General features: G+C 43.1%; 1 long non-coding RNA gene across 1 annotated transcript; it reads left to right on the forward strand.

The window, feature by feature from the left end:
- Window positions 1-4,091: 4,091 nt before the first annotated feature.
- On the forward strand, window positions 4,092-7,559 carry LOC140702453 (uncharacterized). Its single transcript, XR_012081633.2, has 2 exons — window positions 4,092-6,930; window positions 7,251-7,559. It is a non-coding gene; the product is annotated as an uncharacterized LOC140702453 (long non-coding RNA).
- Window positions 7,560-12,420: the final 4,861 nt, after the last annotated feature.

Here is a 12,420-nt window from a genome sequence, read left to right on the forward strand (position 1 = left end):
CTTCCTCTTTGGAATTGTTCACAATTGCACCTTCAATATCTTACTTTTAAGAAATCCCTAGCTTCCCGTTTTCTTTTTGAGTGTTTCTGCCCATAGGATCCCATCCGCTATTTCCTCAAGTTTACTCAAAGCAGTCCAGAATGTACCTGACTGTGCCCAGTCTTTATTTCTTCAGTAGAAATCCCAAGGTACTGCTACTTTTACCTCACTGGCCAGTTCGTGATGTGGATCAGGTCTAGAGTCAATCTTTTTATTTATTTATTTATTTGATTTATACCCCGCCTATCTGGTCTACTCGACCACTCTAGGCGGCTTCCAGTATAGGATAAAACAATAAAACACAAGAACATTACATAATCATTTGATACAGTTACAATAAAATAGAGAATAAAATAAGAAAGAATAGAAAAGAAATCAGGTATTGACTGGAGGGGAAGGCCTGGATGTACAACCATGTTTTTAATTGGGTTTTAAAGATTCCCAGCGAAGGGGCCGCACGAATGTCTGAAGGGAGGTTGTTCCAGAGGCGAGGAGCCACCGCTGAGAAGGCCCGGTTTCGTGGTTCATGGTGGTTTGTGGTTTGTGGCTACCCACAAACCAGGAACGATCACGAAGCCCCCTGAAAAGTGAGCCAGTTTGCATTTTGATTTTTGGGTTTGTGCGGGTGGAGACTGCCCCCACCTCCTTCCCACAGCCTGCGTCGCTTCCCTACTCTGTCTCCCTGCCACTGCCAGTGTGGCCTCCTCCTCCTCTTCCTCCTCCATTGTTGCCTTCATCAGGGACATGCAGGATATCTTCTCTTCCAGCAGCCAGGCCTGCTGTCTCTGCGCATGTGACTGTCTATCAGTGGAGGAGCACGCGCATGCGCAGAGGCAGCAGCCCTGGTTCCCATTCTCAGAGCTGGCCGCTGCCTCTGCACCTGTGTCCACCAATCCGCTGGGCGGTGGGCGCCTGCTGCGCAGAGGCAGCAGCTGGTTCTGGGAAGGGAAGCCGAGCCTGCTGTCTCTGAGGATGGTGGCGGCAGAGGAGGTGGTAGGACCAGGCAGGGAGGGGATGGGGGGGCAGCAGGAAGGGGGCAGGTGGGGGTCCGTTTTGCCGAAAAAAGTTTGGTGCTTTGTTTTCCTTCAGCAAAACAGGAACCAAACCATGAACCAGCCCGATTTGCTAGTTTTTCTGGTTTGTGATTTGGTTTGTGCCCATCTCTACATTCAACAGTTATCAGGATAGCTAATTACAGCATCACGACTGTACCTTTTGAATTTGGTAATTTAGATTTCCAAACATTTTTTGAGTGTCTGGTAATCTGAATAGGTTTTACTCCTTATTTGCTGTGCTTCCACCAGGAGCATTATCTCACCAGCTTTCAGAAATGACTATTGCCTAATTTAATTTATTTGTCTTCCCACATTAAGAATCCAAATTCATCTTGTTTATTTCCCATGCCCTGTGCTTCGCTATATAGGCAGCTGAAACCATTCATTGCAGCTGCTTTAGTATTGTTTTTTTTAACTGTCCCTTTGTGAATTCTGTGCATCTACCCCAGTCTATTGTGAAATATTGTCTCCCTTGCTAGTAGGGTTCAGTTCAAAGATCTTCTGATCAAGTTTTGCCTTTGTGATGACATCTACTAGCTCACTTTTGTCCATCTTTATGCGTAAGAGAAGGATTAGTGAGACAGGACGTAATCTTTGCTGGCTACAAGACTTGTTTTTCTTTCTTTTTAAAAAAAATATACACAGCGTTACATGGGGGACTGACAATATTTGGATTGTAGTGTGCATGGGGAGTGCATTTCACTCTTTTCTCTCATGACTGAAGGAATCCACTGTCAAAATGTTTTGACATGAAGTGTCTCCTTGCTTGGTTCCTGTAGCATTCTGCCTCCTATGAAGCAATATTGAAACAAATGCTTTATTTGAAGCTGATATTTGGGAAATTTCCTTGCTACAGCTAATATACTTGCAAATATTATATACAGGGGAAACAACAGAGAAGAAAATAAAATTCCAGCCCCATGCTACAAATCCTGTAATTATCAGATGTATGTTTCCATTTTTTAAAAAGCATACATTTTTAAAAAGCATACATTTTCAAGCATATAGGTTACACAGAAAATTTTCAGAGATGGAAGAATTAACGTTGCTATTTGCATTTATTCAAAGTGGCACATTAAAGGGAAAGATGCCTTCAGCATCATATCTGTGAAGATTCTGTCATCCAGGTGAGGTTATCTGGAAGTTGAATCAACTGGACTTCTTTCTCAGGGCAAAGATGTATTATAAAATTTGAAGAAGTTAGTTTTTGTGGACTACATTTCTCAGAATCCTCTAGCTAACATTGGCAATGCTGATTCAGGATTATGGAAGGTGTAGTCCAAAAAAGCAATGTTTTCCCCCAAGCTGTGGTGTATTGTGCTGTTTAACAGCCTAAACTGTGTGGGACGAAAGGACCATTTCTGTCTAATATCTTGTTGAAAAGCCTTAAGCCGTTTCCGGAGTGCAAAACACACAGGGAAACTTCTGCCTCATGTTGGAGCGTGCACAGCATGTCTAGTCCAGAGACTGTGTGGGTCTGTGAATAAATATCAATAACCATTAAATCATTTCCTTGTGACTGAAGGAAAATGAGCACAGGAGGTACACCGGGTCCTTTGCAACCGCCAGAAAGGTCATGGGTTTAAAAAACAGGCTTGCCAAAGCCCTGTTTTTTATTTTCTTAATCATTAAAGGCATCATTATTTGCATTGTAGGTTCCAAAACCATCAAGCTACTTTAGGAAAAACTTGGTTTGGGTGGAGAGGGTTTGGCAACTAACTTACTGCAAATTGCGAGTAAGAACAAGAGTAATACATAATATTTCCATGGTCGTCCTTTTGTGAGCGTAGAATGCAAAATGAATAGAAGCTCAAAAGATTAAAAATGTTTACTGTATTACGTCTACTGGTATTTCAGACTAGTACAGTTCTAAATGCCATATCACACGGGATGGGCGATTCTGCAATTACAAGCAGAGGCAACTTAAGTAGTAAAGGCTGTGTGATGATCTTCCAGCATCTTTTCCTAGCTTGGCAGGCTGCAAAGTAGCCTGGCTTTCTTGGGTGTTTGGCGGTTGAGAGGAAAGATTTGGGTTCTCCTTGTGTGTTTGCTGTCCAGATGTGGCGATTTTGAAAAACAATGAAGAAAGAATCTTTTATCCTGATCCTCCGGACTAGGGATAGGCTGATCTCCATCTTGGTTTTTGACTCTGGCCGAGTTGGAGATGAAATTCAGTTGCTAAGTTGATAGGCAAAGGTACTTTGTACATGCTCAGAGATATTGTTCGCCTTCTACAATTCCTCCCTCTTTGTTTTCTCTAATAAAAAGATCATAGGAAGGGATTACGTGGGTGTATAAAGGAAAAAGCATGGACTACAGGAGGGTTATTAAAAGCTTAGAGCATGGACCAGTCAGGAAGCTCATCAGATCCCAGCTGCGAAAGCCTTTGAGAATACAACTTCTGATCTCTTTTAGACAGGGAAGTGAAAGGAAACTCCAGGCCTAAATCCAATATCATGCCTGGTGCTGTGGCTCTCACTGTTGCACTCCACGTCTTTTGCAGTTCACCGTGCCACCTGAATGTGAAACAATCGTGGGGGAACTCATGAGAACAAAGTTCTGGTCTCCACCGAGCCATGAAAGTCATATACCGTATTTTTCGATGTATAAGACTATACTTTTGTCTAAAATCTTTAGACTAAAAATTGAGGGTCATCTTATACACAGAAGTAAGCTGAGGAGAGAGAGAAAAACAAGTGGAAGGGAAAGCAGGGATCAAAGTGATCCTGCAGGGCTTTGATCCCTGTTTTCCCCTCCACTTGCTAAGCCCCACTTAGATTTCTTAATTTTGGGTTAAAAAATTGGGGGGGGCATCTTATACATGGGGGCATCTTATACACGAAAAAATACGGTAGTATCAGGCTGACCTACTTCACAGGGCTGAATTAAAGACGATTGGTTGTTATTGCTGCAAGGGTGCAATAACTGTATTGCATTAGACGTTGTTCCCCTATATTATATCTGGAGACCTATAAGGAAATAATCTGTGGCTCCCCGAATGGTAAATTGTGATATTGCACCTTGGAAAGATGTATCAAACAACAAAAGCCAAAGCCAAAGAGTATTTCCATTGGTACTCAGGAGGGATAACAAAATTCCTACCAAAATGACTCAAAAGTTTCCTTAAAGTGCCCTTAAAAAGTAAACATATAAATGTAACTATGTTTTACTCATTGCAACTAAGTAATTTAGTTACTTGCCATATCTGAAAAAATAATTTGTAACAACTAATTGCTTTACTGTAGTTGCTTTTCCAGGTAACTTTTCTAGTTCCAGGTAACTGGATTATTTTTTATTGTTTACTTCCAAGTTCTGGAAAGAGATCTAACTTCAGAGGGATTCTAAACTTAGTTTTCCAGCTTGGGCGACAGAGGCTGTAGTGGAAAAGGGACTCTCCCCGTTTGCAACCAATGAATTCTAGTTTTTCCCCAGCAGACTATGTACTGGGACTACCCAAACATAGGGAATACAGAAGAAATCTCCTTGAAGAGCGGAAAACATTGTGAGTACACTTGCCATCCCCTGGGCAATGACGTACATTTGGCCAACTTCCAGAAACATTGCACTGTAAACTTGCTGATAAGCAAAATCACCCTTTAAGACGAGACTTTCTAACTTTTTAATTACCCCTCCACACTATATTTCATATAAATCCATAATTTTAAATTGCACAATGTTCCCATCTGAATAAAGAAAGACCCACATAGAGGCACACAGTTAAAGATCTCTTGGGAAAATCTGGAAACACCAGGAAACCAAGTATTGTTTTGGATACTTTTCTGGTTTTCGATTAAAGTCATAAAATATGTCCAGTGCTCCAAACATTGACCTAATCCTACACTTTTTGATGTCGGGAAGCAATAAAACAGTTGTACATGTTAGTGGGGAAAAATTAGGTTGATGTGAAATATTTGGGGAAAAATCGCAGAATAGCCCAGATTTTTTGGTAGATTTGTCAGTATCTGAAATGCCTGAGAAACATAACAATTCTAGTTGCTTCTAAATAAATAAAGACAGTTCTTTTGAACCCTACAGATCTCAAGAGTCACTTTTCTTGGCCAGAATGGCTGCCATTCTGGAAAAAGAAAAATCCCACTCATGAGACTTAATGCTGTAATTCTTTTAATCCTGAAAGGTATGTGCAAATCTGAAGTTGACTATCTATTAACACAGGCACTCAATAACACAAGCTGAACGATAAGTATTTAAAATGAGTGGGAAATGCTGGCAAGCAGTTTAATCTGGGAAAAAGCAGATGCTTCTTTTAATGCATAGTTAGCAACAACAAGAAGAGCAAACAGCTGGATAGCTCAGTGGTTTAGGTAGAGGTTGGGAGTTCAGTTCCCCACTGTGCCTCTTTGACAGGGGCCGGACTCGATAGTCCATAAGGCCTTTTCAAGCTCTGTAGTTCTAAGATTAATACAGTCTGATAAAAATCACCTCTCCAGGCAGCTGTTTTTTGTATGCTGAAAATGACTAAGGGTGTGTTTGGGTGTTTGGGAAGGGCTAGCAGGAAGTCCCTCCCTGTAGTCGTTTATGAACGACTGAACTGGATTTTTGTTCCTGGTGTTTTAGACTGCAAGCCAGTGGCCAGGGATGTAAACCGCTCTGCGTCAATTGGAGAGGAACAGAGAATGCTGCATTCAATCAATCAAAGAAACAGCAAGATCAATATTTTAAGAGTCGTATGAGCTGTGGACACAAATTTGATTGTTGTTGTGTCTGTCCTCTGAAAATGCTGGCCACAGAGACTGGCGAAATGTCAGGAAGAACAACCTCCAGAACATGGCCAAAGAGCCCGAAAAACCCACAACCACCATTAGATCCCGGCCGTGAAAGCCTTCGCCAATACACTAATTTGATTATTTGTGCTCACATTCATCAGCAGCTCCTAGTATCATCAGGATGCGATGAACTCAAAACTCCTGTACTCCAATTTTTGTGACAAGTTGCCTGCATTTCTCTGCCAGCTCCCTTCTCTGAATTGGCTTTTTGTGCAGCAGCAGGCATGCGCTGTCAAAGAACCTTATATCCAAGCGGCAAAATTACTTCCTCAGATTTATGGTTTCCTGGCTGACTGGCACAGCTATGTGGGATCGGTAACCTTCCGTTCCCCTCACTAGCCACCTGTTTCATGCCCAGCCTTCAGTCTAAATAGCTGAAAATCTACACTACTTTTGAACGATTCGCCAGACAGTAAAAATCTGGAACTGTGTAACAGACATGACATTACGGCTGAAGACAGAAGCAATAAAAGATGGTTCACATTGAACCTTGTAAGTCATCGCCCTGAGTTTCTGGGAGGAAGGATGGGTTTAAATGCCAAAATTGAATTAATGTTGTTTTGCAATTGGATTCATCATTTCTAAGACATTTTTACATGCAGTATTCTCCTAAGACTCCTGCTTGCCACGTTTCAGGTAAGATGTACAGGTCTAGAAAAATAACTTACGGCAATATGCACACATTTACTGTTCACTCATGAAGGCTATTTATTTGGTGCAATCGTTGTCAAATCAATGGTTTACAGATGTCAAGGCTCGGAACAACTGGAAGAGGTTAGTCCTGGACCATTGCAGGTTTGTTTTGTTTTGCTTTTTTGACTCAGGGTCAAACTAGACAATACTCCAATTGCATTTTCAAAAGAGATGTTCCTTTAAGTGGCGAAAGATATCTGCTTGTCATGTTGTTTGATTTTTTTCACCTACTCATTGTACATTTTAGCAGGTGCTTTGCTTTGCGACGACTCACTGAAGGATAAACAGGAAAATAATTTGCAGCATGCTTGCTGAGGCACAGATGTCTGAGGAACTTCCATTGCAGGATGGGAAATAAGGTAAGTGAAGGAAGTATGGATTCTCTTTAGTGTTTGTTTATTCATTTATTGCCCTTTCATGCTGCCTTTCTCCTGGCGGTGGGACTCAAGGCGGCTCAGAAACCATTGACAAAAGGGAAAGCACTTAACAACAATACTTACAATTGCTTATATTCTGAATTGTTTCAGAATTTTGAGCTATCCAGCAATGTTTCTACATTTTTATTTTCAGTGGTACTGCAAGCCATGATATAGATTGATTTTAGAGACTGATTATTATTTTTAAGCAACGCTTACTTTTTTTAATGTTTGGAGTGTCAATATTGTTCCATCATAATTAGCCAGTCCTGAGGACCTGCTCTAAAGAGAAGTGCCAGAAACCTACTCAATGGATCAAGCCATGAAAAATGTTTTCCAGACATGTGCATTTGATTGAAGCAACCACAGGGGATCAACTCATCTTTCATAAGACACGCATTGAAAAGAAATACCATGAGGCCCTGGGTAAGAACTGAAGCAATATGAACAAAATGGGTGTAGGCAGAAGTTGGGCAAAAGCAAGTTTTGTATGTAAAATAAAAGCATGTTTTGTATGTGAAAGATGTTCCCAAACAAGTAGCATCTAGTGAATAAATAATCATGGCAAGGTATTTGTTGACAGTTTTATTTTTCAGCTAGATCATTTCATGGTAGAACATAGCTGAGCAAATGGAAATCTGCTTACCATGAAGATTCATTGGCTGTCAAAGAATCAACAGCCAAAGTTAACAATATGTTTGGGAGGATGTTAAACCGTGGGCAAAGTTGTACAAACAGACACTGTATTTGTTCATTGCCAGCCTCACAGCATCACCTGTTTAGATCATGGATCTGCTCATTGCTATTTGGCTTCATTCATGTGGATGGCTTCTTGGGTGCCCATCAAATGACATTGGGTGTAATTGGGAGGAAAGCAATGACAAACCTTGACAGCATCTTAAAAAGCAGAGACATCACCCTGCCGACAAAGGTCCGCATAGTCAAAGCTATGGTTTTTCCAGTAGTGATGTATGGAAGTGAGAGCTGGACCATAAAGAAGGCTGACCACCCAAGAACTGATGCTTTTGAATTGTGGTGCTGGAGGAGACTCTTGAGAGTCCCCTGGACTGCAAGGAGAAGAAACCTATCCATTCTAAAGGAAATCAAGCCTGAGTACTCACTGGAAGGACAGATCCTGAAGCTGAGGCTCCAATACTTTGGCCATCTCATGAGAAGACTCCCTGGAAAAGCCCCTGATGTTAGGAAAGTGTGAAGACAAGAGGAGAAGGGGATGACAGAGGATGAGATGGTTGGACAGTGTCATAGAAGCTACCAGAATGAATTTGACCCAACTCTGGGAGGCAGTGGAAGACAGGAGGGCCTGCCGTGCTCTGGTTCATGGGGTCATGAAGAGTTGGACACAACTAAACAAAAATAAATCATGATTTGTCTTAGTCTGGGTCTAATGACTAAACAAACCATGTTTATTGGTTGTTCTAATGTTTGTTTGATAGTTATTATTATCTAAAGCGTGTAAGCCACACTGGAAACTACTTGACAAAAAATTGGGGGCATACACTTTCAAAATAAATAATGCTTCCTTCCCATTTAAAAGAAACCATCATCTGGCCCAGTTAGCATTGGACGATCTTAACAATTTCTGTCTGATCACTAACATACCATTCCTGGGCAAGGGAATTGAGGTGGTGGTGGCCAATCAGCTGCGGTCATACCTGGAGGAGCAGGATTGCCTTGACCCATTCCAGTCCGGATTCAGGCCACGAGACGACACTGGTCGCGCTGCAGGATGACCTTTTAAGGGAGGCTGACAGCAGATGCACCTTGTTGGTACTCCTACAACTCTCAGTGGCTTTTGATACTGTCAAGCACAGTATCTTCCTGGACAGGCTCTCTGAGGTTGGGATTGGGGGCTTAGCATTGAGCTGGCTTGGATCCTTCCTTGAGGACTGTGTCCAGAGAGTTCAGCTAGGGGAAGAGGTGTTGGCGCCTTGGACCCTTTAGTGTGGGGTTCCTCAGGGATCGGTACTATCCCTAATGCTGTTTAATACAGTGGTGCCTCGCACAACGAGCGCACCGTAGAGCGATGAATTCGCTCTACGGTGACGCTTTTGCGATCGCTAAAGCGATCGCACAACGATGGCCCCAATGGGCGAAAATCACAGAGCGAAGGTCGGTAAGCTGCTCGCTTACCGACCTTCGCTTTGCGACCCGCCGATCGGCTGTTCGGCGGGGCAAAAATGGCCGCCGGAACAGCCGAAAGGGGCCGGGGCGCAGCGTTTTCGCGCCCTTGGTAAGCAAGGGGAGCGCGCGAAAACGCTGCGGAAGCCCCGAAATGGCTGCGCGCAGCCATTTTGGGGCTTCCGGCAGTGTTTTCGCGCGCTCCCCTTGCTTACCAAGGGCGCGAAAACGCTGCGCTCCGGCCCCTTTCGGCTGTTCCGGCGGCCATTTTTGCCCCGCCGAACAGCTGATGGCAGCCATTTTGGCGCCCTCGTTCTGCGAGGGGAGGGCGCGAAAATGGCTGCCGCCTATGGAGGAACTTCGCTGAACGGTGAGTTTGAAAGCCATAGGAACACATTGAACAAATTTCAATGCGTTTCTATAGCTTTTTCCCTCCCGCACAGCGATGTTTCCCACAGCGAAGGTTAATCCAGAACGGATCAACCTCGCTGTGCGGGGCACCACTGTATCTATGTTAAGCCATTGGAGGAGGTCATCAGGAGTTTTGGAGTAAAGTGCCGTCAGAGCGCCAATGATAGGCAACTCTATCTCTCCTTCACCACCTCTGCAGTGGATGCCGTCCAGATGCTGGAGCGTTACCTGGTGGCAGTACTGGAATGGACCAGGCCTAATAGGCTCAAACTGAACCTGGACAGAACAGAGATTTTGCTCCTGGATGGGACCTCCGATAGGTTAGGAGGGATGGTCCCTCGGTTGGATGGTACTCCCCTCCAGTTTAGGGACCAAGTGCATAATTTGGGTCTTCCTCTGGACCTGGCTCTTTCTTGGGACTCCCAGATTTCAGCTGTGTCCAGATCAGCCTTTAACCAGCTTAGGCTAATCGCCCAACTTCACCTCTATGAAGATGAGAACTTCCTCAGGATTTTGGCTCAGGCCTTGGTCATCTCCCGAACCCATCTCGCCCGACACACAAGATCATCCCAATCGAGGCTCCTCCGGGTAGCCACCCCGAGGGAGGCCCATAAATCTTCTACAAAAGGTAGGGCCTTCTTTGCGGTGGCTCCAACCTTAGGGAACCAGCTTCCAGGGGAGTTCTGCCTAGCTCCTTCCCTGTGGACTTTTAGGAAGCAATTAAAGACATTGCTTTTCAAGGAGGCTTTCCACATCGACCACAGGAGATCACCTCCCCCACTTTTCTCTCTCCCTTCTTCTTCTTTCCTCCCTTCTTTCCCTCCATCTGCTCTGAGATTTATCGGTGCCATCTGTTTTTTTTAAAGGGTTCACACTATTGGTTTTAATATTTCTATTTTTGTTTTCTCTTTATGAGTTGTAACCTGAGTAGTGCTGTGACACTTATCAGAGCGGGATACAAATTGAGTGAGTGAGTGAATGAATGAATGAATGAATGAATGAGTAAATAAATAAAAGTTATTTCAGAGTTATCATTTTTTCAGTCATTGTGGGTATAAGGAAGCAAAACATCAACCTTCCACTGCTCGGTTATGGATGCCTCAGCACACTATTATATCCAGTCTTCTTCACAACAATTTTCCAAACTCCTCCTTTGAGAGGTTTGAACCAACATCTCCCCAGTCTAACTCCAAACTGCTTACTATTATCCATGCGGGCTCCTCACACCATAAATTTGCAGGGAAGGGGAGTTCTGAGATGCATGCTGTTAGAGAGATAACATGCTATAGGCATTTAGTATACATTTATTTATTGATTGCCCAATTATTCTTCCTTGTGTTGACCTTTTGTTTCAGGCACAGCGTAAAAGCTAAGAGAGAACCCGGTGTCTTCCTTTGTGCAATGCAAAAAGAGAACACAGGATTCTGGTTTCCACCCCCACTGTTCCCCAGCACTCACATCTGCTGATGCACATTCCAGCTGTGCATGCAGTATGTCTTTGACAGATGTTAGCTTCCACATCCAGTGCCAGCTCTCACGCACAGCCATTCAAACACTCAGATTTTTCCTGCCTTCTCTGCCTCATTTGTGCTTCCTGCATACCCATGGGGAAAGTACACGAGAGGGAAGGTGGATGCCATCATCAGGCTGAAAGCTTGTAAAGGCAAAACTTTTCCCTCTATCCCAAAGATGCCTATTTTCTTTGGTGGCAACACTATGGTCAAGAATAGTTTTTGTAAAGGAAACAGCCTAATATCTAACCAGACCTTCAGGTCAATTAGCTTAGTGTTACACTTTCATTGACTATCAACAACTCTAGGCAGTAGAGATGGAGTGAGGGTTTTGTTGCATGCTTCCCCCTCCAATAATAACTACCACACAAATTGTACATTTCTTTGTATATTCAACAGAAGGACCTTGGGATTAGTCAAAAAACAAAGATTGACAAAGCAGGTATTTTCCATAGCAAAGACAATAATCAGGTAATCCTTTCTTGGGATCAACACCAATCATATTCAAGCTTTCAAGTTCTCTACAGCCCTGAAGCTACTCCTCATCCCTCATTTTTATCATTTTGCTGACAAAGTGCAAGCACAGCTCCAAAGCTTGTACACTGCAATGGGATCCTCGCTGGTCTTAATCGCAGTAAAAGCTGGATAGTGAAGAAAGCAGACAGGGGAAATCAACTTTTTTGATTCATTCAGCATGGGGTGCTGGATCACAGCTTTACAGATGTCACGGACTCTAGAAATGAAAATAAGTAGACAAATAGAACTCTCTCTAGAAGCTGGGCTTTTTTAAAAAAATTAAGGCTGCTGTACTTTGGACATATTATGAAGTGACAAGACCTACTGGAAAAGACAATCATGCTGGAGAAAATGACTGAGTAAATCTTTTGCCTGACTGAACACAGTTTGGGAACTCTCCCTTTTTGGACTACAAATTCTATGACTTGGTAGCCAGTTAATGCTGCAATTAAAAACAAACCAACCAATCCAAAACTGTTCCAAAATTTGCACTTGAGGCGGACGCTGTTTCATACAAGCACTACCAACTGTTTAGGAAACATTTCCTAGCAATTTAGGAGTAAAGGAAAAGAAATAATCCAGTAACTGGAGCCCTGTAGTAATGCAAAGCGATCAGCCTCAGTCATTTAATCAGAAGGAACAGCCTCCATTAGTTCTGTTTCACAATTAAATCATCATTTCATTTGACAGAGCTTTGTTATTTCTCTTATCTCATGAGAGGGGGGAGTGAGTAGCATAACCTAATCAACAGAGATCTGCTTGGCTGGTTCTCTGCTCGGCCAAAAAGATTTCAAATGGAAATAGCAGAGCTCTGTGAAGTGGGGGGGGGACCTTAAGCATATAGCAATATTCTCGC

This window comes from Pogona vitticeps, chromosome 12 (assembly GCF_051106095.1).
Source record: "Pogona vitticeps strain Pit_001003342236 chromosome 12, PviZW2.1, whole genome shotgun sequence".
Taxonomy (NCBI): Eukaryota; Metazoa; Chordata; class Lepidosauria; order Squamata; family Agamidae; genus Pogona; species Pogona vitticeps.